This window comes from Equus caballus, chromosome 16 (genome assembly GCF_041296265.1).
Source record: "Equus caballus isolate H_3958 breed thoroughbred chromosome 16, TB-T2T, whole genome shotgun sequence".
NCBI classification, from domain to species: Eukaryota; Metazoa; Chordata; class Mammalia; order Perissodactyla; family Equidae; genus Equus; species Equus caballus.
Genome location: NC_091699.1, coordinates 64,210,511 through 64,237,915, shown reverse-complemented (window position 1 = coordinate 64,237,915; position 27,405 = coordinate 64,210,511). Strand labels below are relative to the sequence as shown.

The 27,405-nt window shown below is 43.4% G+C and overlaps 2 long non-coding RNA genes across 2 annotated transcripts in view; one reads left to right on the top strand and one right to left on the bottom strand.

Annotated features, from left to right (window-relative positions):
• Positions 1 to 27,405, bottom strand: part of LOC111768395 (uncharacterized) — a 173,117-nt gene that overhangs the window by 99,200 nt on the left and 46,512 nt on the right. The gene's annotated exons all lie outside the window — the stretch shown is intronic.
• LOC111768394 (uncharacterized) lies at positions 1,339 to 8,325 on the top strand. The gene is made up of 4 exons (XR_002800739.2): positions 1,339 to 1,859; positions 2,158 to 2,273; positions 6,939 to 7,342; positions 7,775 to 8,325. It is a non-coding gene; the product is annotated as an uncharacterized lncRNA (long non-coding RNA).

The window sequence follows — 27,405 nt, the reverse complement described above, 5'->3', positions numbered from 1 at the left end:
TGCCATCTGTATATTCTTGTCAGTGAAATGTCGGTTCACATCTGTTGCCCATTTTCTAACTGAATTGTTTGTTTAACTTTTACTGTTGAGTTTTAAGAGTTCTTTATATGTTCTAGATACAAGTCCTTTGTCAGATACGAGGATTGTAAATATTTTCTCCCAGTCTGTAGCTTATCTTTTTATCCTCTTAACATACTTTAACAAAGCAAAGTTTTTAATTTCAATAATGTCCAGTTTATCGATTTTTCCTCTTTTTTTGCCTATGGATGTCCAGTTGCCCCAGCACTATTTGTTGAAAAGGCTATCTTTTCTCTATTGGATTGCTTTTGCAACTTCATCAAAACTCAATTAGGCATATTTGTGTGGGTCTACAAGTAGGTTCTCTATTCTGTTCCATTGATCTATGTGTCTGTCCCTTCACCAACACCACACCATCCTGATTACTATAGCTATAGAGTAAGCCTTAACATCAGGTAGAGTGATTACTCTCACTTTATTCCTCTTTCAAAATATTTCAGCTGTTCTAAGTCTTGTACATTTCCATGTAAATTTCTGAATAAGCTTGTCTATGTCTATTAAAAGCCATGCTGGGATCTTGATAAGATTTGCATTAAACCTATAGATCAACTCAGGGAGAACTGACATCTTTACTTTGTGGAGTTTTGCAATGCATGACCACCACCTTGATTTTAATTATCCCCTGCAGTTCACTTTGCCTCACCTTCTGGGTTAAAACGCCCCAGGGTCCACACCTGCTGAAACCACACCTGAGTGTGGAACCAGAGCTGCCCTCACCAGCACCTGTCTGTGGTTAAATCCCCTGGATTACAGCTTTGTCTGCTATCTATAGGATTATGGAAAAAGCCAGAACTTGTGTTCAAACCCTACCACCATCGGGGGTTTAGCTGAATCACTGCAAGCCTCAGTTTCCTCATCTGTGGGACAAGAATGGCTTCCTTGGAGCAGCTCTATAACTAGGCCTTAAGTGGGGGCTATTATTATTACTCTAACACACGCTCCTACCACTTACTAACTTGGTGCACAGTTAGATTTCAGCATCTAAAATGCCAAGCTGCAATCATCCTTATTAGTAATATTTCATCTATTTTAACTCATCATTCTCATTTGTTATAATCATCTGGAGCCTGATGTCATCCACATTTTTATCCCAGTCATTTAAAAATAATGGCAAAAAGGCAAAGAGACATGGACAGACTTTGACATGCTACTACAGACATCTGTTCTCATTTAGGTCCTCTGATTTCTGTCAACAGAAACACATTCTGGGAAACTAGGCAAATGAAATGAACTAAAAGGAAAAGAACCATGCCTAGGAGCAACAGAACCAAGCAGTGCCAAAGTTAGGAACCTGACAGTCTTGCCCAGGAGGCTGGCTCTGGAATGAATAAGCTCAAATCATTATCTGTTTGTCTATATCACTCTATTCAAGATTTGAAGAGCTAGGAGAAAGGTCCTCTTGGCTAAGCCCAGGTCTTGTGACTGGCTCCTGGCTGTTCCAGGCACTAAAAGGAAGGATCTGGCTGACAAGACCCTTCAGCATTTGTTACTGAAGGTTTCCACCTGCATTTTCTTTCCACCCAAACTACCCACGGCGGAGGACAAGCAATGCGCCCAAATGGAATCACGGTGCTGTCAGGAGGGACTGTGAGCGCTTGGAGACCACAGAGTGCCAAAGGTTTATTCTAACTTTTCTTCATTTGATAGTGGTTCACTAATTAGCACTCTCTGGCAATGGCCATTCAGCCAGAAAGAGATCTACTCAATTGTCCAGGAACATAGATCCATCTGCCCCACCAAGATGTGTTAACAAACTGACAAATAGCCTTGCTGAAATGCAGGTATGTGAAGCCTATGGCATTCTGTGAATCTACTGAAATCACAACTTTCACATCGGCATTTAAGCTGCCACACTGGTTGACTAGTGATCTCAAGTCCCTTAACCTCAGCACCCAAAATTTCTCATTGATAAAAAGGGGGGTGATTGTTCTAATCTCACATTTTGGTGGGGTTTTTTAACTATAAAGTACTATATGCCGTTTTTGTTATGCATATGCTAGTTATAACTCCAACTGCCTCCTTTAAGCATAGAGACTGTTAAGTGGAAGTCCTTTAATTCTGTTTCATGTTTTTTTATAGGATTGGTGGTGCAAACTAGGGAAAAGAAATCTGGAGGATGAGTTGAGTTGCTCTGAAAAAGATCAGAAAGGGAAATGGAAGACCTCCTGCCATCTGAAGAAATCTGAGAGGGAGAGGTAAGGAGCAGGGCTGGGAGAGAGGGAGAAAGGGCCAGAAGTTGGCAGAGACATCATCCGTGCAATGAGACCCTTCACAATGGCCCCTCGGGAAACTCTCCCCAAGGAGCAGTTTCATCTTAGAGTGGACATGTTACAGGCCAGGGGTAGATTGATGGAAGTTGAACCCAAGTGGCAGAGAAAGCCAAAAGGACACAAGTGTCCATCCTACTTGTATCCACACCCTAGGAAGTAGTAGAAATCTGGGATTTAAAGCTCTAGGACCACGGAATTTGGGGGCTGAAGGCAAATTCGTCTAGAGCTCGAGGAGCAAGCAAGCCTCCAGCTGACTTCTGGAATATACATATTTGCATTCATAGCTGAGAAACAATAGAATATTGAAATCTCTAGTCCTTGGGTGATTTTTCTCAAGCAGAAAAAGAAAAAGAAAAGGCTCTTTGTTTCATTATTCCAACCTTGATCTTTCATTCATTCTCTAAGGGCATAAATGACTATTTATATATGTTTCCATGAGTTAAATCATTCTTGAGGATTTTTTGTTTGTAGTTGTTGTGTTGTTTCCTGCTATGGATTTTAACACAGAAGCCTTTCCTTTTGAGCCAAAAGTATCAACAACTAGCACCCTACAACTGCCAGTGCCAGATTCCTTTGTTCGTGGGTCCTTTTGCCATATATTTTCTGGGGAACACAATTAACTACAAATGTGAATAGTGTGTGTCTGCTGTGTAGGGAAACCTGAGGTGAGAGCGGCTGCCACCCACCATTCCCCAGAATGTGCCCAACACAGCCCTTGCAGAACTTGGAGCCCCAGGAGGATCTATTCTAGATCACGTGGCCCTGCCATTCCAGCCACAGCCAGGAGTGCAAATCTAAGGCAAGAGCAGCCAAACCATCGCCTCTGGGGTGGCCATAGGTGAAAAGACAAGTCAGGCCAGTCAGATTCTCTTTCTTGGGTATTTGAAAGAGGAAATGGGTGAAAGAATGCTGAAAGTCTCTGTCAAGGAAGGCCATGAGATAGCTTTAGACGCCATGAGGAATCATGAGCAAGCCAGAATAGGAGAAAGCAAAAGGAGAGTGAAGCAGACATAGGAAAGTTGATTGCTTCATATTAACCCCACCTGTTCCTGCCGCAGGTATGAGCAAATACAAGCCATTCCCTTTGCTTGCCTTCTTACATTCTCTCGTCTTCCTCTTCCCATCTCTTCCCTTCTTTGACTAACTCCACCAAGGCAGAATGGTCAGAGTTTTGCCATTAGAGCTGATTAAAATGCATCTTTCCAATTCCCTTGTTTTTCCCTATCCAGAATGAGATTTACAAAAGATTCATTGACCATCTTGTCACGTGTAGGCATGATGACACCAAGGCCTTCCTTTGTTGCCACAAAATGTCCAGAGAGAAATAATATCTGAGAACCTAAGGCTTCCCTTCATAGCATTCTTCTCTCTTATGGAACCTAATTGTAGCACTAGAAAAAGAGAGATGGGCTCTTGCAAACCTCACAGCATGCTGACTCTAACACATCACTAGCTAAATAAGAAACAAGGTCAGCATGGTGTGGGAGAAATGGCAGTGTTATCTTAGCTGTCCATTCAGACTGTCGATTCGATGGGTGGGTTTGTAAGGAAGGGAAAGAGAAATGTATATGGAAGTAATATCACTACAGGCCACAATATATAGGGATGCAGGGGAAAAAATAGTTGAGCATATTTTCAGGATGTGGTAAGCGGATATGGCTCAACCAGAGGAATTTATAGCTGCAACTGGCATCCCTAACACCATAAAACTGTGCACGGAAGCCACTTTTAGGATTGAGGATCAAACTGCTAGATTCAAAACATAGACAATAGAACAAACACCGCTGCTTAACACGGAGCAGGAGATGAAACTAATTTGCTACTCTTCACTGGATTCCACCCCATACCTCTAACACAGCAATCCTGTGTAGTTAATTTATTAAAGCATCTGCAGTTGCCATAGATAAGGGAAAAAGCTATCAGGGCTGGAAGAAATGGTAGACAGCAGATCCTTAGCCAGCAGTCAAACAAGAGTAAAATGTCACAAGCCAAAGAAGGTACCAGAGGAAATAACCTGAGTTAGAGAAGAAGAATTCCTCAGGGAAGCAGGTCTCCTTACCCCAGAGCAGTAAAAAGAATCTACATAAAGGAATTCATTTTTTTTTTAATTATTTTAAAATAGGCTATCATTTCAATTAAGAAACTGAATGAATTTCCTGGAATTAACCTGTATTCCAGCTTTGAAATCAGCCATGAATACACAGACCAAAAGGCACGCACAAGCATGCTCCCTTGCTCAGCCTCTCTCTCAAACAAAAGATCTCCCTCCGGCGACCCTTAAAAGGAGTTTGAAAGCTGTAAAGTCACAAGAATGAGATTTTAAAGCTGGCAGCATGTAAGCTGGCTAAAGACGATATTCCCAACTCTCTCTCAAAGAAAACCCAAAAGAAGCACTGGGTGTGGGAGACACATCTGCTGAGATGCTCAGAGACCCACATGTGTGGCACTTTAACGAAGAAATAAGGAACTGGACTTCCCACTTACAGTCTCGCACCACCAGCCCTTCCTTACATTTTCCGCTTGTTCCCCAACTCACAAAGAAGCATGATAGCCAGAGACAGACAGGATGAGAGTGTAGAAGGTAGATGACAAAAGCGCTTGATCTCGAGAGTCATTGGGAGCTTTTGATCCCAAATAATGAGTGAATATTGTTTGAAGCCCTAGCCAAAAAAAACACTTAATAATAGTAATTTTAAACATTCCTTTCCTTTCTCTTGAAGTCTTCTTCCCCAATCTGGCAAATTGCAAAGCACTAAAGGAGTATTTTCATCAATGTGTCTAAATATGTTATTCAGAGTAGGATTTTATGTGAGATAGCCCTGGGGAACTTTCTGGAAGAAAAAGGCAGTCCCAAAATTGGATGAACAAACTGCTTTAAGGCTTTAAGGTTTTAAGATTTTGCAAACCATATCGTGCCTTCACTACACCCCAAGCCAGAAATGAAAAAGAAAATAATTCCATTTTCCAGGCACTGCAAAGGGACTCGCTTACTATTTCTGTGGGTTCACAAGAATGCAGCAACCAGGAGAGGCAATGTCCCCAACACAAAGGAACCCAGACCCCTGAGCTTCTAGCTGGCAAGTTACCCAGCAGAGAAAATAGGATGCTTTGAATTTGCAGGCATCTCAGTCAGTGACGGAGGTGGAGGGATGTTGCAAAAGGATAATGGGAGGAAGAGGGATTGGGAAAGCAGGGATGAGGGACAGGTGGATCTGGAAGTGGAAAACCATTTTTCAAGCCTAGAAGAACAACTTAAAAAATATTACTGGGGAATTAATGCATAAAAAGTGTCCTTAGCAGGGGGAGGTGTGAAGGGGGGGTACATACATCATAAAAAGATACACTCTGTGGCCAAGACTCCCTGACCATTAACACCACAGATAATCAAAGAGAAAAAATCTAATTTAGTAGAAGGATGGTAATCTCCAAATGATAAGCCACTTCACCTGGTGTCCACACTCTAGTCCCAGGCCCACATTTAAACAGGAGCAAAAATTTAAACACATGCACCCACACACACATATGCGCATACACAAACACACATATACACCCAGAGACAGAGCAGCCCAAGGCCTGAGTGTAGGAGGCCATGGGAAAACTCATTCACGAGGACTTTTTAATTGCTTTGTGTTTGTTTTCTGTCTTCTCCCCCCTTTCTTCCGATGGTGATTATGGTTGTATTTTGAAATCATGATGCGCCACTGCAGCACTGTAATTACATAAATACGGCATTATAAATGAAGGTTAGTGCCAGAAATAGCAACGCAGACAGGGGAGCAATTTGTCTTTGTGGATGCAAGGGTGTGTGCACATGTTTATAAATACCTCCCACTTACATGGTATTTGAAAATTGTTTGCTAGTCCAAGCAAGGAGGGCTTAGGAAACAAAATAAGAGCCTCACCTTATTTTCAGCAGAAGAAGATGAAGGCAAGAAAAGGCAGGTTCTTCTAGTCATGATCAATGGAAATAATGAGGTAAGAGCTGGGCTTAAACTGAGCTCGGATCCCTGAGCTGGCGTGCAGTTGAGTGGGCACTAATGGCTCTGCTTGTGACAGGAATCAGTCTGGGGCAGTACAGCTTGTCAGTGGTGCCCTTCAACACCCTCTGGAACCTTAGGGAGTGTCTTGTAAGCACCATTCAGAACAGAAGGACTACCTTCCTCCCCTACTCTCACTCATACTTGCCTCCAGGGCACCTCCGGAATCTTCAACCAATAGCGATGGGAGTTGGGAGATGACAACTTCTTCCACTCTCAGGAAAAAGGAAAATTCTAAAGTGTGTCCTACAAGTGTCCCACAGAGTATGTGTTAGTTCTAAAATATGTCAGCAAATTCTTTGAAACTCATCCCTCCAAAAGGTAGAGCCTAATTCCCCTCCCCTCTGAAGTGGGCTATCTGAAGTAACTCACCTCTAATGACCAGCATATGATGAGAGTGATGCTATGTGACTTCCAAGCCTAGGTCATAGACACGCTATTTCTCTTTTGGCTCACTGTTTCGGGGGAAAGCCAGCACCATATCATGGGCACACGCAAGCAGCTTGTGGAGAGGTCCCCGCAGTAAGGAACTGAGGTCTCCTACCAATAACAGGCACTGACTCCCCAGCCATGTGATGGAGCCACCTTGGAAATGGATCCTGCAGCCCAGTCAAGCCTTTGGACGAATGCAGCTCCAACTGACATCTTGACCATAACCTTATGAGAGATCCTGAGCCAGACCCACCAGATAAGCCACTCTCAAATTCCTAAACTACAGGAAACATAAGTATAATAAATATTTATTGTTGCTTTAAGCCATTAAGTTTTGGAGTAATTTGTTACACAGTAGTAGCTAACTAATGGAGTCCTAGTGGTATTGACCTGCAGCCCCCCATAGCTGTACACTTCTCATCAACCCCTTCCCTGTGCTGCCTTAGATCACCTCCAAAGAAAACCACCTGCGTTCAAAATCTTATCTCAGGGTTTGCTTTTGGAATCGAAGAAATCCCAGAGAAGGTAAATATTATTATTATCCTCATTTTAGGGATGAGAAAAAACACACGTAGGTTAGAGTTACACAGCAAATAGTGGCAGAACAGAGGTTTTCTGAGTCCTCATCCACTGCTTCCTGTTTCATCACAGCGGCTTCTCCCTCCCACCCCAATCCTTTCCAATTTCAAGCAATCTCTCTTCTCTCCCCAAGAACACTGTTAATTTGCTCATTCGCTGTGGACCGAGACACTCATCATAACCACAAAATTTAAAAACCAATCTAAGCAAATTCAGTAACAAAAGCAGGAACTTTGAGTCACTCAAGTCTCAGTGCATTTATTTTTCCTAATGATACCTACACACAGCAGGGAGAAATAATTAGCAAATTAATGGGTTATTCCTCTGTTGACATTCATGCAAAGGCTAGATGTGACTCCCTTGTTCTATGTCTTACAGGCTCTGGCCTGAAACTGCTGACCAACATCACTGGTAATTTATTGAAGTTATGAACAAATGCCCGTGCTGCGTGGGCAAGAAATAAAGATGAAGCCTAAATTTGCTATGCTTTCTGTTCTGATCAAATAAAATGTACAGCCAACTTCATCTGTCAGATATTTAATCATAATCATTATTGTGCTATGTGGTAATTAGGCATAAATGGAACATAAATGACTCTTGATAGCACCATTTTATATATCAAACTGTAATTTTTGTGTTTTTCTTCTCCCTTTGACAGTTTTCCAGTACCCATCTCTACTCAGTGTCACTGTGGTTGGTTTCCCCTGAGTCAGAGTGGTCGAAGAGAAACATATGGGCTTTGGAACCCGACAAATCACTCAGGCTGTATTACCTTGATCAAGTCACTTTACATCTCTGGGCCTCTTGTATAAAATGGAGATGAGGCCTCTCCAGTAGGATTGCTATGAGAATCAAATGAGAAGCTGAAAAGCAATGACGGGCAAAGTGTTCATATGCAGTAGGTGCTCAATAAATGTCTCCTTCCTGTTTCTTTTATCATATTGTCTCTTATATCAACATTACTTCCACAAACAGTAACATCAGAAATTCTTGATCAGCTCCCTACAAGTTATTTCCTGCTCTGGATCCCACTTCCAGGAGCACTGCCCTTCAGTCTCCAAGTTACATGGTCCCATGCTAAACTCGCAAATTTATCCATACTTTAAAAAACACTCCCTATCAACTGAAGGAAAATTACTGAAGTAATCAGGAGAAATGGCTTTGCGTCCACAAGTAGAAAAAGAACGATTTAAAATTTACCTAGCAGTAGGAGTATCAACACCTTAGCATGCATGAGTTCTAGTTCTGGGCAAATGATGATGGCAATTTCTTTTTTATTTGATTTGAGTATGACTGGTGAGAAATTGGAAGCTACTAGTCATCTGAAAGAACTAAAGGAAAAAGACAACGCTGTGGCTTCCAGTTGTGTTTACCCAGTAGGAGGTTGGTGGTACTCTGGAATAATTTAGTGAACACATACAGATAGAAAGTTTGCATAAAAATATTTCACATCTTCATGGCTGTGTGCTCTTCTGGGCTTTGGCAGCCACGATGAAGGCAAAGAGTTTGCCTCTCTGATGTAGAAGTTAAGATTTATGACAACAATTCCCACCGATAAACACAACAGCTCATAATAACAATAGGAAAAGTAACAACTACAACTTATTAAGGGCCTAACGTTCATTTGCATACCAAGGTTAACAAAAAACTTGTATGACTTACCTCATTTGATCCTCTTGCAGCCTGGGTGGGTATTATTCACTCCATTTTATAAATAAGCAAACTGAGACCCAGAGAGGTTAGATGTCGTGCCCAAGAGGACCATGAATAACAGGCAAAAGAATCACATCTGGAATTTTAATCTCACATTCTTGTCTCTTATTAGACTCCCTCTGTTAATAAGTAATTAGCTTGTTTGTTTGAAGGATAAATGGAAGCTCACATCAATTCTCCAGTTAGCTTTCTTACTCTATATTGGTTTTTAGACCCACAAAGCCACACGTACACATCACATAAGGTGGTGATAGTTGAAAAATAATTATTTAATGATCTTCGAGAAGAATTCCTTGTCACAAATAGACTATTTCCCAGAGTCCAGGGTAATTGCAAGTAGCTGTACTAGGACCACCGCAGAAGGTCCAGTGATAAAAGGCTCATTTTTTTCTGCAATTGAGGCTACAAACTACCTCAGTCGGCAGCGCCTGTAACTTCTGCAGAAGGAAGCGTTCAGACCTTGCCACAGAAGAGCAGACCTTTCCTGGGTCAGCTGTGAAGTAAACTTATAGTCAGATGTTTTTCAACTTCTCCACCACAGCATGGAGGCTTTTGGCCCCAAGTGTCAGATTTATCCATGAAGCTCTTGACCTCACCAGAAAAGAACCACTTTCAAATATAAGAAATATAAGGATCACTTTCAAAATAAGAAAGTGAACCTTGGAGTACGGCAAATCCATATTGAGCCAGGCACTATGCCAGGGGTGGGATCCATGGTCTGGAGGAGCAGACAGAGTAGTGGTTCCCAACCCAAGCTAGCCATTAGTGTCCCCCGGGGGCATTTTAAAATCTCAACAGGCCTCTATTTATTGAGAATTAATTACTCTCAATTAATTCAGAAACCCTGGGAGTCGGACCAGGTATCAGGATTTTTTAAAGCTCTCCAGGTGATTCCATTGTGCAGCCACAGCTGAGAAACACTATTATAGTAAAATCCAGAGTGTTCCAAACTTGCTTGGTTTGAGAAGCACCTGAGGTTCTTATTAAAAGTACAGATGTTCTTTTGATTTAACTTAACATATTTTTTTATTGCAGTACCATCGGATTATAACATATAACTTTCAGGCGTATACTGTAATATATTTTGAATTCTGTGTAGATTACATCATATTCATCACCCAAAGACTAATTACAGTCCATCACCACATGCATGTGCCTAATCACCACTTTTGCCCTCCTCCCTCCGCCTTTCCCCTCTGGTCACCACCAATCCAATCTCTGTTGCTATGTGTGTGTTTGTCATTGTTTTTATCTTCTTCTTATGAGTGAGATCATACTGTATTTGACTTTCTCCCTCTGACATTTCACTTAGCATAATACCCTCAAAGGTCCATCGATATTGTCACAAATGGCCGGATTTCATCATTTCTTATGGCTGAGTAGTATTCCATTGTGTATAAATGCCACATCTTCTTTATCCATTCGTCCCTTGATGGGCAGCTAGGTTGCTTCCAAGTCTTGGCTATTGTGAATAATGCTGCAATGAACATAGGGGTCCATGTATCTTTACACATTCATGTTTTCATGTTCTTTGGATAAATACCCAGCAGTGGAATAGCTGGATCATATGGTAGATCTATTCTTAATTTTCTGAGGGAACTCTATAATGTTTTCCATAGTGGCTGCACCAGTTTGCTCTCCCACCAGGATAAAAATGCAGATTTATGCGTCCTGATCTCATCTCCTGAATCAGAATTTCCAAGGGAAAGAGCTGGGAACATGTATTTTGAACAAGAGCCCAAAGATTCTTATGATTAAGAAAGTTAGGTGAAACCTGTATTTGTCCTCAAAGAATCAACAGAGTGAAAAGCCAGCCTATGGAATGGGAGAAAATATTTGCAAATCATACAACTGAGAAGAGGTTAATATCCAGAATATATAAAGCACTCCTACAACTCAAAAACAAAAAGACAAATAACCCAACTTTTTAAATGGGCAAAGGACTTGAGTAGACATTTCTCCAAAGAAGGTATATAAATGACCAACTAGAGTATGAAAAGATGCTCAACATCACTAATCATTAGAGAGATAAAATCAAAATCACAATGAGTTATCACCTCACACCCATTAAGATGGCCACTACCAAAAAAAAAAAAAAAAAACCAGTGGAAAATAATAAGTGTTGGCAAGGATGCAGAGAAATTGAAACCTATGTATGCCGTTGGTGAGCATGTGAAATCGTGCAGCCTCTATGGAAAACAGTATGGAGGTTTCTCAAAAAATTTAAAAGATTAAAAAAATAAAAAATGGATATCATATGCTCCAGCAATCTTACTTTTGGTACATACCTAAAAGAATTCAAAACAGGTTCTCAAAGAGAAATTTGCACATCCATATTCATTGTAGCACTAATCACAATAGCCAAAAGGCAGAAGTAACTCCAAACTCTATTGAATGATGAATGAATAAACAAAATGTGGTATATACGTACAATGGAACAATAATGGAATATTGTTCAGCCTTAAAAAAGAAAGAAATCCTGTCACAAGCTACAACATAAATGAACCTTGAGGACATTATGCTAAGGGAAATAAGCCAGTCACAAAAAGACAAATAGTGCATGATTCCACTTATGTGAAGTGTCTGGGTTTAGAGTTTCAGTTTGACAAGGCAAAAAAGTTCTAGAGATCTGCTGTAGGACAGTGTGTACAGAATTAACGCTACTGAACTGTACACGTAAAAATGGTTAAGATGGTAAATTTTATGTCACGTGTTTTTTATCACAATTTTTTTTATTTGAAAACCTGATATTGCCCAAAACTTCAACAGCTTCATACATCCCACCTGTCTTATTCATAGCAGAGGACAAAGAACTCAGGGTCTTTCAGCTCTCTCTTCAAAACCAAAACAAAATCAACCAAACAAAAACATTTCCCCCGCTGCCTCCTAAGGAGTGTAGCTCTCAATTTTGGAAAGTCCAGAGACTTGCTGAATGTCAATCTGGACAAGCCAGGACAGACATAGATTTTGCTGATGAGGAAAGGAGAGCTTTGAAGGTGTATGGGACGGGAAGATGACAGACTAAGGAGGAGAGGTGCCAGGACCCTGGGCCCCACATGGGGGCAGCAGTGAGAAGAGCAGCCCCAGATTATGTGTGGGTCCCAAGACACTGTGCACAAAGCGGGGTGGGGAAGGGGGTGACACCCTCACTGGGAAGAGACGACACTGCACTGACCGTCATGGAGTGTGTTGTGATGAAGGCATTCCTCCACCTCACCTAAGCTGTCTTTGATAAAATTCCCTTGCTCCCTCATCTTTCCATGTGATGAGACTTTCTGGGGAAAAGTGAAGAAACGCTCCACATGCTGGAGGGGCATGGGGCTGAGCGAAGTTAGTCCCCATCTGCCGCCACCCCTCCACAACCCGCCCTCTACTCAGATGATTCTTTGCCTTTCTTTGCTCTGCTCTGTGTCCCACATCACCACTGAAGGGTCCTTGCCCTCTGGCTTCTGCAGGATCCAGTCAGTGGGAGCCACTAGAAGGAAATGCAAGGGTAGGAGAAGGGAGTGAGGCCAGGGTATTCTCCACCAGCCTCCTCCTTGCTTCAGCACCACACTTCCAGAGGTGGCTACATCCCTCTGTGATGACAAACCCTGCTGGGCAGCCCATCCTCCATGGCTCCAGCTGTCCCAGGGCTTCAGCAACACCACTTGCTCCCCTTGTCCCTTCAGGTCTGGGGAAGGTAGAGCCTCCCCTGATGCTGGTCCCCGGGTGTCTTGGCATCCCTGCCGACCGCCTACAGCATCTTTCTCAAATTAATCTTCTGTCCGAGTGGAATTCAGCTTCCTTCCAGGACCCTGATTGGTACATTTGGCTTCTGGTTTGTGGGATGGGGTCGGGAGGTGAAAAAGAAAGAAATCAATAAAAAAGAGTGGGAACTAGCCAAGCCTGCCATGGGCCTCTGAAGCTCCCAAGCACGGTCATCTCCAGAGCCTGTTACTACAGCACTCACGGGAGGAAATGCTTGAACTGGGTAATCCCACACCCAAAAAGGGGTATGCCTCTCTCGGTGTTTCCTATGATTGAAACATAGTGACAAAAGCAAAACCATCCACTCTGCTACATTGGTTTCCCAGTGTCCCCAAGCCTCACCAAGACCCCAGAGAGGCGCTCCCAGTAGGGCCTTGTGTCAGCTATACTCTCTTTGACCCCTCTGGGGGAAAGCAGCCCCCTGGAGGTACTAGAGGGGCACAAGTAGAGAGTAAATTAGCAATGAGTGGGAGGAGGGCAGCTAAGCTCTCTGCAACCACAGTGGGAAAGAAAGTTGAACACTTTCGATCGCGGTGTAACCCGTCGGGAAATGTTATTTAAACTTCTGAGCTTTCAGACTGGCCTTGGAATTGGTTGTATTCTCAGGGATAAGTTCTTGGCAACGTCATGGGGAAAGCTGATTTAAAAAGCACACACACACACTTCCCAGGGCCCTGAGGGAGTCACAAGGGCCCCTGAGCAACCAGAATGGGGAAAACAATAACCAACTCCTCCTTCCCCACGACCGCCCATCACTCACACCCAGAGGCCTCCATTTTCTCAAGCTCCATCAAAGATTGGAGAGGTTCTCAGAAGCTCAAGAAACTTTGAGGGGTTTCTGGTAGGGGGAAAGGTAATTTCAGAACATGCAGGGGAGGAGATTGTGTGACCTGAAGAGAAAAATCCAAGAAAAGTAACCAGAGGGTGTGAGGAAGTCCAATTTGGTGGCCAGAAAGTGGATGAGCGGCAGAAATGGACAGGAGCAAGCTGCACAAGTATTAAAATTGTCCCCATAGAGCATATTTACTCCATTGCTAGGAGCCGCTTCCCTAGCACCCATCTGAGACAAAGAGGTGGAAAAAAAAGGCTGGGGGTGGCTGTGTGCTCTGGAATTAAAACAGCATCTGCAGTATTACTAGCTGGACCAAGATGTGCAGAAGCTATCAATCTTTCTGCTTTGGGGAATAATTGATTGCCAAAGGGGTCCAGACAGGCTGCTTCTCTCTCCCCGAGGTCTGGCCCTGAGTTCAGCACAATTAGCTAAGTGCTTCTGTGCTTGAGAAGGCTGGGAGCACCGTCGGCTCCCTCTGATGCCCAGGATGCTTAGGCAAAGAGAAGCTTCAGGAACTCCACTTTATACCGGTCCCCAAACTAGGACCAAGACCATCCACCACCCTCGCTTGTGAGCGGAAGCCATGACTAGAGTGGGAATGGGCTGTGTTTTCGGCTTTGGTAGTCGGGCGAAGTCTATAAACCCCTTCTCCAAATAATGTTTTTAAGGGCGTAAAATAAATACACAGGATTATAAAAGAAGCCAATTATATTAAAATACGGTTGCCTAAATATTTTTTTAAAAAAACAAATTGGTTGTGTAGTAATAATTGTGCATCTTTATCAAACATTAAATAACACCTAGTGGTGGATGCAATAACTTAGAGTTATGGAAGTAATGAATATTTCAAAATGTCTACAACAATAGCTATATGATATGAAAATATCTGTACTACCTGGTGGAACTGCTGACTCTACTGTGGGCTTCTGACCTCCATTTATCAGTGAAGAAAGTGCTAAGTTTCATTTAGATTTTAGTGAAAATAAATGAGCAATATGTTTTTCATCCAAGTTTATAGATCCCTGAATTCTCTCCATGTATCCTAGGTTAAGAACTTCTGCCATAAAGGGAAATTTAAAATGACAATGACCCTCTCCAGTCACTGTGAGTGCTGTAAGAAAGCACGTGTTCATCTTTCAATTTAACTGTGCCAAGTGCACATCCCTTAGACCCTGGCCTTACAGGACCCGAAATCTGGAATAAAATGGTAGAGAAAGCATCATATAGAGACAATAACTCCTGCCATCTTGAAATCTGTCCAAACTAATGGTTGTTCACCCGCTTTCCCTGCTGCCGTATAGAAACACAGACTACACCACTTCCCTGTCTTCTTTTCCTGAGCCTGTCCCCTCTCTATCGATGTCCACACTTGGGGATTTGGAATAAATGGTTAGTGAGATTTGCATTTCAGGACAGTCTCTCTAGCTTCAGGATTGAGAACACTGCTCCCTCCAGTCCACCTGTTGTGCTCTACCTCCATGGCCTCCATCCTTGTCAGAGTCACCAGCCCTCTTGCCTGGATTGTCGCAGTGGCTTCTTAACTGGTTTTCTCACATCTTTTCTTGACCCCTGCTGTTATTCTCATCACAGCAGCCAGAGTGATTTTCTTAAAAGAGTCATCCAATCCTATCACTCTCTTCCTTATAATGGCTCAACGGTATTCCATATCGCTTAAAAATAAACTTCAATCTGCTCGTCATACTGCAGGGTCGGCAACGTACAGCCTGCTGGCCAACTCTGGCCTGCACCTGCTTTTGTGTGACCTGTGAGTTAAATAATTTGAAGAAACTTTCTTATTATATAAATACCTACATTCAAGTACTCTTGATCTGACTCTTGGCCCACAAAGCCTAAAATATTTACTATCTGGCTCTTTATAGAAAAAGTTTGCTAACCTCTGCCGGCCAGAAAACCAGAAACCAGCCTCGGCCATTCAAATGGGAGGAAATTAACTCAGAGAATTGGTTGTCCAGAAGTTGTAAGAGCTGAGGAGACAAAAGGACACAGTGAGACAAGTCGGAGATGAACAAAACAGGAAGCTGTTCCATCCTGGAGGTAGAGGACCAAGGGAGAAAGTGGTGCAACCAATTGGAGCCACGGAGCTGGAGGCATCCAACAGAGCTGAAGGGGAAGCTGTGCGAGGGATGCTGCCCAGACAGGGCAGTGGGTGAGGGAGAAAACCTGCATTCTTACTCTCTCTCACCCCCAATTTCACACCAGTACCTCCTATTGGCTGAAGCCACCTGGAGGGTTGTTGGCGAGGAGACCTGGGAAATGTAGTTCCCTGCAATACAAAGCAGAGCGAGAGACGGAAAGGACAGGAAATAGATATTAGAGCAAGCAGGCAAATGACCAGCTCCCCTTTAAAGTGAGGAGAATATCTGCCTTCCAAATTAGCTATAAGAGCTACAGACGACTTGAGTAAGGTGTCCATATTACGCGTGGAAAGGGTAGCTAATATATTGTCATCACCGTTACTAATATTAACTTCTACCCTGTACTTGAGTTCCCTGTATTGGGTTGTCCAAGCTGAGCATAAAGTTGTGGACAGAAGATAAGCCCCATAATTGACCTGACTTATCCCGAAACGGTGAGGAATGGCATGAAATTAGACGACATCTATGGCTCCCAAACACACCATGGAGATGGACCTAGGAACTCGCACCAAGCGATGCGATGAAATCTCCCAGGCGATGAAATCATTTCACACCACCCACTGCAGGCCAGAGGGATGGTAAGATCAGAAGTTGGCTCTCAGAAAAAAAGACACTCAGCGATGCTTTGTGGTAGTGGGGATTTTTTTTTTTTTTCCCTAGAAGTGCGTATGTTCTTAGCAGAAACGCATTTCTGTCCATTCACTTACACTTCTTCCTTTCCTAGAACTGTCATGCCAGCCTCTTAAACCACCAGCATAACAGCTTAGTTTAACAAGCTTCTTCTTTTAAATGCCAGACAATGAAATCAATGAAGGGTGTAATAAGATGAAGAATGTAGCCAGTAGGGAAGGTTTCTCCACCTTAAATGTCATAAGCAGGTATGACACGGTGCACAGACTGAATATGCATCACCAACTCAGGAAGGCCATCAAGCAGAACTTCCGAGAACTGGTTCTTGGGAAATTGACCACATCTGGCCACCCATGGTTCAACTCTTTGACAGTTGAGCACTGAAACTCCAAGCCTAGGACTTCAGGAGTTCCAATTCTAAGTTTACAAGGAAATATGTGCCTGCTACTTCAACCACCCCTCAGGGGTTATGTCATTGCCCCTTCCCCTCTCTCCACTTATCTGTCAGGGTTCAGGCATGGTGTGGGTGATGGCAATAAATAAATGTATGATTTGGTCTTGCAGTCAGTCTACCTCTGATTCTGTTCTTTCTAGACCCGTTTCTGGGTTAAATTTGAAGTTTTACAATCAGAGCCATTTCAATCAAATCAGACTTCAAGTGGGAGTAGCATTAATTCTTTCTACCCAGGTCTCATATTGGTTCCCAGAACAGCCCTTTGCTGGAGTCTCCAAGGGCAGACCAGGCTTGGGACTGGCATCTGGGTGGCTGAGGGTAGAAGGAAGCATTGTTTCTATCCCAAGCTAGAGTTTTCCTAACTTCAATTCTTCTCACACAGTCTTAAAAATTGTTGTTATATCCAAATGCCACTTCTATACTTATTTACTTAACATCTTGTTTTTAATTGACTCATTTTTTTATTTAAATTTTTTTATAAATAAAATTTTATATTAGCTTCATAAATGGAAAAGTAGCATCATTTGCGATAAATAGAAGATGACCATGAAAACAAAATGATGCTATATGTGGCCCGCTGATGGAGGCCCAGAATCAGAGGCCCACTCTCTGTGTTAAAAATGAGAGAATTAGCAAGTGGCAGGAGAGCTGTTAAAGATACACTGGCACCAAAATAAAAACTTTTCCTTGACATAATCAGAAGGATTGAAAGATAACTGAAAAGGAAGTCATTCTTTGTATGTGTGATGTCCTCACACAGCCTAAATCATCTGCAGAGTATGGTAACCAGGACAGCTACATAATTCACAGAGCCCAGTGCAAAATGGAAACGTGGAGCCTTGTTCAAAAATTATTATTAATTTCAAGACTGTGACAGAAGAGCGTTAGACCAAGCATAAGGCCCTTCTGAGCACAGCCACACACCCCGAAGCCAGCCTTGGTGATACAAGGCCCACTCCTTATATATTATAGAGAGTGCAAACATCCAAGAGAAAGAGAGGATGTGGACACCCTGTAGGACTCTTGAAGTCTGAAAATCCCAAAGGGCAGTCCTGAGGCCCATCAATGCCGCCTGAGGCAGGAAACAAAGCCAAGGCAGAGGACCAATGATTCCACATCATGCTGATGAGAACGATCACTGGAGAATCAGGTCAGAAGCAATAATGAGGAGTGTGGCTGGAGCCATTGCTGGGAACTGTTTGTGACTTGCTTCTAAAACCAGCTCCTTCTTCCTTAAATAGCCAAGGTCAGATTTGAGAAATATGTAAGAGATGGCAATGGCATGACCTGGGAGATCTGGCAGCACCCTAGCAAGAAACATCCACTCTGCTTAAAGATATTACTCAAGAGAGCTTAACAAAAGGATAATGCACAGAGAGGTGTAGGAAGGGTTATGAGCACCAAAGAAGACAACCACACACCAGGAAGCCATTACCACCCCTAGATCTGAAAGGACAAAAGGAAGCAGTGGTTATGGGAACTTAGAAAGAACTGAACCCAAGAGAGAGGGCTGGCCAATAGGAGTCAAGGTCTTATGGGGAGGAACTGTGTCTACCAAACCACAGCCCAGTTGTGAGGGAGCAGGAGGAATAAATGCATTAACTTCTTTCTCCTCCCAGGACCTCCGTTAGGCTTCAGCCTCCCAACCCGGAACCAGAGGGCAGAAGATCCTGGATGATGCAGTCCCTGGAGTCAGCCTCCCAGGGCACAGAGTGTGGAGGATAAGAGGGGAATGGATCTGGAGGACAAGTGGAAATTTACCAGCACATCTGGTGACACGTGTTTGTGGAGGTACAGGGGAGTGTGCGAGTGTTTGTGTGTGTGTGTGACTGTGTGTGTGAGTGTGCATGTGTGTGTTTGAGAGGGTGGTTGATGAGGAAAAACTAGCACTGAGCTTTTGGGCTAGGGCAAACTGGGTGAAGGTCATTCTATTCACCAAGCTAGGGAATTCAGAAGAAGGGATAGTGTGGGGAAGGAGTTAATGCATTCTTTCTTAGCCATGCCAAATTTGGAGACAGATGGGACACCTAGGGGAAGAGAAACCAGGACTGGCACTATAGACCTAGAGGTCATGGATGTGTCCGAGGCAGGTAAAGTCAGTGAGAAGACCAGAAGGCTGAGAACAAAGACCCTAACGTGTAAAATACTAACATGTGAAAGGGGATCAGGGAAAAATGCACTAAAGGAAACTAGAGTGGCCAGATGGGTAAGAAGAGATCCAAGAGAATTTAGTTTTAGGGAGTTGGGGTGGGAGTAGTGTAGAAATATTTGGTCTGGATTGTCTCTGCAGGAAGTGAACCTCTGGTCACTGCACAAAAAGCCATTAAGTGGAATCCTGCATTGTATAGGCGTTTGGAAGAAACTGCCCCTTAGCTGTGTTCCATGAGTGTGTTTCACCATGTTCAGAGGGAGAAGCAGCTGCAGTAATTCTCAGCTACTCCCCACCAAAGGTCCCAGTCTGCTCAAAGATAGAAAGTGATGCCTCAGCCACCTCAATCTCCAGCTTGGAGAAACCACCTCTGGTTTCTCCCCTCATCAGCCCTAAGGAGATGCCAATGCTCTCTCTGACAGCAGCCTCTGCCATATGTCAGTCGATGCTGCCGTCCCTCCCCACCCTTCTCTGCAGGGCACGTTCATCCTTACCGCACTTGATGTTGATGATGTGGTCACACGTGGAACTAAAGGGAAAGAAGGTCAGAGAGAGCTTCCCAGACCCTCTGCCCCCACACACTCACGACCAGGATGGCTCCACACCAGGTGCCACACAGAGGCCTCGGTCCTGGCCCCCTGCATGCCCTGAATCTCGTCTTCAGGGAAAGCCATGGCTGGGCTGACAATCCCACCTCTCAAAAGCTTTAAGTGCCTTCTAGAAAGAGCATCTGACTTTCACCAAAACTGGTGGAGAAAGATTCCTCCTTCCACAATTCAACCCTGTTGGCCTCACCAAGAAAAGTTGCTTTAACCGAGAGCCCACTCTGGTGACTGGGCAAATGAGGCCAGTTCCTCTCCCCTGCTTCTTGTTTGCCTTTCTGCCCACCATCTCAATAGCACTCGCCAGGGAACATTCCTTCAGGTAACGTCCATTGAGCTCTGGAGCCAACTTCCTCATCCACGGAGAAAGTTGAACAAGATCACTTCCAAAATTCCTTCCAGCCCTCTAATATGACCTTGTCTGATCATCTTGTCTGAGTGTGAAGGTTCAATGTCAGATGGTTCGGGGACGAATGACTCATTACCTTTTCCCTTAAGAAGGTTACAGTCTTGGGAGAAAGATGGGAAAGTGCACAACAACTTTGTTAGAAGGGATATCCAGAAGCACAAAAAGAATACAGAGGAAGACGTCGTTAAATCCACCTGGAGACCAGGAGGTTTCAATAAGAACAGCTCTATTTTACTGAGCACCCACCGCTGTGCACCAGGCCATGTATTAGTACTTACACAAATATGAGCTCTTCCAACTCACTGAGGTGGCCAGTCTTCTTGGCCTTGTTGTATAACCAGGAAACCGAGGCTCATAGACAAGAAATTTACCAAAGGCTACTCACCACTGAGTGAATGAGTTTGGATGTGGACAAATGTCTTCCACTCCAACACCTGTGTTGATAACAACCGCAGTATACAGTAACAGGAACCAACAACGGATAATTATTGGGTACTTACTGAACACCAGACACTGCCTCATGCATTTAATACACACAGAAATTTACCCCCTGAGGAAGGTATTATTTCAATTCCCCTTTTACAAATAAGAAATGGAAGCTCAGTGCAGTTGTATAACTTGCCCAAGATCACACAGGAGCCAGAATTCTAATCTAGACCCTAATGACTGTACAGTTTTTTCACCCAGGTTAGAAGAAAGAGTATGTGAATACCATCCTAAAGGCTGTTAGAAAGGAAATAAGTGTTCTTAGTTTGAGTTTGACTCAAAAGCGTAACCTGAGACAAGAATTTGGGTGCAGACAGTTTATTTCTAAGGTGACCCCGGGGAACAGAGGAGGGTGATACAGGAAAAGAGAAAAGGCAAAATAAGATTCAGGATCGAGGTTGCCACTGCGGATAGCAGGGCCTCAATTCCACAGGCCGTCCTGAGAAGCGTGCAGAATCCTCCCAGAATTAAGCTCCTGCAGGAAGGGATGGAGGAACCTTCCCCATAGTGCTCCCGCTGCCCATGGTGTAGGACCTCGGGGGAGCCCTACAGCAGAAAGTAAGGACGTAAGACATAAGACATGTGTGTGAAGCCAGACACTGTGGGCAGGAAGCGAAACAGAAAGCTCGCTCTGCACCGCCTGGTCAGCCGCCACTGAAATCAGAGGTGATAAGAAGAGGATCTGAAGCCAGCCCAGGTGTGCCTGCCTCCCAGGGGAGATGAGATAGGAGGGGACGCTTCAGACACAGCAGACAGCAGGACCAAGCCAGGAGCCTGAGAGCCTAAGCCATGCATGTCCTACCACATACTTGTGAAACTTTCCATTGCTTCTCTACCCAGATCCCCACCTGCCTCTACACGCTAGGTTTACAGCTCTCCTATTGAAATTATAGAAATAAACTCTTGGTCAATGAGATAAACAGAAGCGGAGCAACCCATGATGCTAGAGGCCAAAGGCATCTTCCCCTTTTTTTCTATTCAACTGTGAAAAGGCAGACCTGTGCCTTGTGCAGGGTTACTGCTGGGCTGTGTGAGTCCTTGGGCAAGTTACTAACCTCTCTGAGCCTCAATTTGTTTCATCTCTAAAACGGGACAAAGATACCTACCTAGTTGAATAGAGTGGTGATTAGATGATATTCTGCATGTAACACATTTAGCACAGTATGTGGCATATAGTGAACATTTAATCAAGAATGGGTGTGCGTATTTTAGCATTTTCAAGTCAATTCAATTCGGTATCAAGGGAGAGAACTAGAGACAGTTATTTATCATTTAAAGAAAGAAAGTGATATAATACAGTGAAGGCTAGGCTTGCCAGGCAAAAGATTTCATTTCCCCGCCATATAATCTTAGGTCCAGTAACCCCTCTGAATCTGAGTTTTTCTATTATTAAGCGGAGGTAACCATTTTTATCTGCCTCCAAACATTGCTGAGGCTCAATGGAGATCGTGAATGTAAAAATGCTTTGTAAACCCTAATGTAGTATAAAAATGTTATTGTTGTGATTATAATAATGATAAGAATCAAAGCTTCCCCCACCCCACAAGTGGGCACACACACTTCACAGGGCTGACTGCTCCTCAGTTGCTAGAGCAAGGGCAAAGCATTTTCACCTTAAGGTCAACGGCATAGAAGGGAGTGTGTGATTAATATCAGAGACACTGTAACAGCTGTTCAGGGTGAGCCATTCATAGCATCAGCGTCAAGGACTGGGCTGCTCATTTATTTACGGATGAGGACGACAATCAGGAAAAGCAATTAGGACCTGGGCATCTGGGCTTTTGTGATCCCTGATCACTGGAGTCGTGGCAGTGGTGCACCACGGGAACTTGAACAGCAGTTGCTAACTGCTAACTACCTTCCCTCGGAGCTGGCTCGGGCTCACTGTCTCTTTATATGCCAAACAAGCCGTGTTTGTGTCCCAGTCCCTCATCTGTTCCCTTCTGCACGCCAACACAAATTACACGACAGTGGCAGGAATGTTGAAGGGAAAACAGACTTGGGGACAAAGGTGGGAGGGTTTTAAAGCATTTTCAGAGTTCTTTACAGCTATCAATTAATGAGTCCCTGCCACAACCCGGGAAAGTAGGTCAATATTATTATCCCTGCTTCGTGGATGAGAAAACAGGCTCAAGAAGAACGGCTTGCCCAAGGCTAAGCCACTGATCAGAAGAGCTGAAGCAGAATTAGATGGAAGAATTCCTGACTGCAAATCCTTGGCCAAGTATGTGCTTACTTAGCATGCAGAAGGTGATCAATAAACAAGGTAGACTCACTGACTGAGTCCTGGAATGACACATTAATGCCCTCCTGGGCACAGTGGCAGATGCCAGGTCCAGCTCAGATCCTAAAGCCAGAAGAGCTTTTAAACACAGATCCTGAAAAATCCAAGAAAATACCTTTGGATGTGCCCCAGTTGTAAGAAAGATGAAGAGATAAGTTGGTCTTCATAGTGGACATTGTTTTGGCTGCCCATCTTCTGAATACCCCTCTTGCCAGGAGGCAAAGAGAGGTTTGCTGAGCCTCCCTAACCTTTCCCCCAACTTTGTATGCCAGTGGGAGCCAAATTAGGTCCAGTGTGTAGTACAGGGAGGGCAAAGGTGAGGGTCAGGGTCCTTGGCACCACAGCCCAGTGGCCACAGGTCTAGTGGCGTTGTTCTCATAAGACTGTTCCAGCGGAAAGTCCTTGGCTGTGCTTCACCTCCCTGGACTCCCCAAAGCCTGTTCTCCAGTTTTCCAGTTGATTCCAATAGGCTCTTCCTTCCTTAAGTTAACCGGACTCTGTTTCTCTTGTTTGCAACCCTGACTATACAGTTTCTGACCTAAAAATGTAAGTACTAGTCAAGGGGGATTCAAATTGCCAGCTGCAGATTCCCATTCATTGCTGGTGGGAGGATAAAAAGGCAAAACACTTAGGGAGGGCAATTTGGCAAAGCTATCACGTACCCTTTGACCCAGCTCCCCATCTTGGGGAATTTGTCCTACATACGCACTTGCACAATTGGAAAGCAACTTACATACAAAGTCATTTTGCACATGTGTACCTATGCACAGGATACTGAAGTGGTATTTATAATAGCAAAATATTTGAAAGTTTCCAAAGGTCCATTCATAGAGGACTGATTAGATAAATTACAGCATGTACACATGATGGAAAGCCATCCAGCTCTTTTTTTAAAATGCGATATTTTCTATGTGTTGATATGGAAAAGTCCCCCAAATATGCCAGGAAGTTAAAAAAAGTAAAAAGTTCGGTACAGTGTGTATAATATGCTACCTTTTATAAAAATAGGAAAAAAATAACGATCTGCATTTTGTATTGCTGAAATATACATGAGGTAACTCTAGCAGGATACAAAAGAAACTAAAAACAGTGGTTTCCTATTAGGAGGAGAGCGAGTGAGGGAAATAAGAAAATGAGGTGGAGAGGCAAAAGTTTTTCATGGGGTGCCTTCTTATAATGTTAGGTTTTTGAATCACGTCCATAGGCACCTATTCAAAAAATTGCGTTTAAAAAGTGCCACCTCAGAGAGTGAGAATCAACACACACGTGATTTATTTGACTGTCCCGGCATTCACCCAGACCCACCCATCGTGCTCCGCACGTGGATAGAGCGAGCTGGTTAACAGAGGCTACAGGCTTATCAGATCCCGGCAGGTGCAGAAGGCTGCGACAGAGACCCTTCATTGGAGGATCGCTTGTGCACTGAAAGAATAAAATCTGGTCTAGACGATTGACGGGAAAAGACAGAACAGGTTGCTGAAAACCAAGCAAGAGGGTTTCTAGTGCAAGAGAAAAAGAAGGTTCCTAGCCTCTTTTGATATGTGGAATATAAAGAAATTACATTCCAGAGACGTGCATGCTCTTAAGAAGGGCGTCTCCAAGACATACAATTCACTGTCCCCTGCTGTCAAGATACCCGCCTCAGAAACACGAAAATCGCGCATTGAGCATGAGCTGTTGGGAAATACGGGATCCTGGCTAATTATCTGCATCGGTGGAGGACTTCTGATGTGATTATTCTGCAAACACTGCCTAATGAAGAGATTTGAGCTTCCTCGCCCACAGGTCCACTGATCTAACTCAAACCAAGGTCCTCAAGATAAAAGGTACTTATTTATCCTCTAAGCCATCTACTTGAAAATCAATAATATTTCAAATTTAATGAGTTGTAAGACAAGTAAATTAGAGTTTGGAGTAAGCAATATTGATTAGATTATTCTGCCAACTGGAACCCATAACTTTCCACTGTAATTAAATATTCCATGTAGGGTACAACGCGCTCAATGCTAGCTGCTTTCGTGAGGAAATCAGAGGTCTACTCATTCCTGTAATAAAAGCGTTTTCCATTCGCTGGCTGGCAGTCCGCGCCCTGCCCAGTGTGGGCGGCTCTGCCCTTTCCCTCACAGCAGCAGGCATCAGTGATAAGTGGCTTTCCCCGAGCACTAATCACCCCTCGCTCTAGTCACAGAGCTTCAATGAATTTGAACATCAAAATGAAGAACTGCAACTAAAAAGAAAAAAAATCATTGTGGAAGAAATTGCCTTCAGTAAAAGAGCTTCTGCGGAAGGATACGCCACTGTTAGAAGCTGTCTTTAAAGTTCCCCTTGCAGTTTGCATCTCTTGGAAGCTTGGGGATGGCCAAAGTAGATTTCTCACCAAATTGACTAAAGTAGGGACAAAAGGGCAGAACTTAAAACATCGGCTGTCACCATTCAACATCAAACGTTCTACCTTTCAACACTAAATCACCTTGCCTCTCTCAATCTTTTCTGTCCCTTCCTAGGGGAACTTTATTTTTCAAATTTGAGTAATGGTTGCTTTTTAGTTAATTAATTTAATTAATGCTACATGGACTCTCTGCACCTGGAGTAGTCCTGAATGAGAGTGACCCCAGCCTTATTGCTCGGGACGAAAAATTCAGAGATTGCATGAGAAATTTAGCCTCTTTGCAAGCCCCAGCTGTTTTAAATAGGAAAGAGAGAAAAGCAAGCAGCGGGGTTTAGGTCCTGCTGCTGACATATGCACTGGAGTGGTGTAGGGGCCACCTGGGGGCCTGAGAGAAAGGCAGGCTCTCAGCCACCACCTTCCCCAGACCTGCAGAATCAGAATCTGCATTTTAACAAGATACCCAGGTGATCCTTGTACACATTTGAGTTTGAATAGTGCACCTAGGTTTGCGTGCAGTTCTGCTCTTACTAACTGTGTCAACTTGGCCAAGTTTCATAGTCTCTGTGTATTTCAGTGCTTGGTACCTAGAAAGCACTCAATAAATGTTAGCTACTGTTAGAGGAGACATGTTTCTGGGAATAAATGAGGAGTTCCCGGGCTTTGGACGGAGGTAGAGCATTTGGGGAAAGAACAACATATGCCTGATATAGGTTGACAAAGATTTTACCTGAGCTGGAGAAGAAGGAAGGGAGGAAGAAGCAATGATATGTAAAAGAGGAAATGATTGAACACAAACATTTGTCTATTCTGCCTCTGCTCCTTGAGCCGAGTTGCAGTGACATGTTTTAAAAATGCAAAAACATTTTAAAACCCCACAAGATTTGGAATTTCACAGCCCTAGACTGAAATTCTGCCTCTACTATTTCCTGGCTATAAACCTGAGCAAGTTACTGACGTCCTAATGTGTCTATGTCTGATGAGGATATTGAAATTACCTTTAGAAATTGTTAAGGATTAAACAATCTGTGTGTAGTAAGGAGTGTGTGTGTGTGTCATTTTTTTTTAAGTTGGTGTCAGAGTTTCTGTAAGGCCAGATGAATATCTGAAGACATGGATTGGGTTGGGTTAGGCTTAGGCTTATAGTGGTTCTCAACCCTGGCTGCATATTTCAAAACACGTGGAGCGCCTTTTTTATAAAAAGAGCTATATCCAGGCCCCACAGCAAACCAATTAAATCAGAAGTTTTAGGAATGATGCCTTAGTATTTTCAAATGTATCCCAAGGTTGAGTCCTACCATGTGAGAAGGAAACAACAAAAAGATAGCAAAATCACTCTACACCAAAAAGAAAAAAAGGAATAATAATCTTGGGTGGCAAAAACAGATGAGCAGATGAGAAAGAAAAGAGGTCTGGAGATGAATGGAAGGGAAAGGAGTCCCTCATGCTATGGCAGAGTGTCTGAAACTCCAGCAGCAGAAATGATTAAGGGTCTTATTAAAGAATGGAGAAATCCAATATTACTGATATTGGCTGTCTCAAGTCAAATCTTCCATTGAAAGCATTCACATAGCTAACCTGTGGGATATTTGGGAGGAGACAGAGAGAAAGACACACAAGGAGAAAGAGCCATTGACTCTCATTTGGGTTGACACAAGGGCTGATACAGAACAAGAATATAAGCAGAGAAGGATTCAGCAAAAGCCGGAAATAGAAGTCAGAGATGACCAGGAGACATGCAAAGCCATAAGAAGTTATAAAAATCTTAGGGAGAGCATAAACTTCCTACACCATAAGAAAGAAGGACACGAATCCACTTTCTTTAGAGAGTAAGGGGAAGGGTGAACTCAAGCTGATTTGGGGTTCTATGTGACACGGCTCATCCTGGGCCTGACATGCTGGCATCTCAACTCCTTCCAACAACTTGACATTCCCTTGTATTGGAGCCATAGGTACAGAAACCCCACTAACGAATGTCGAAGTCTCAGAGAAGCGATCATGGCAGTCTGATACTCATAAGGTTTGCAAATAGACCTGTTGACTTTGAAGTTTTCCAGCTTTTGTATTAGCAAATAAGTCTTGGCAATGAATCTTGACGACCATTTCTAAAATTTGTAAGGAGGAAACATAGCTTCTACGTAATACACTTCTATTAAGA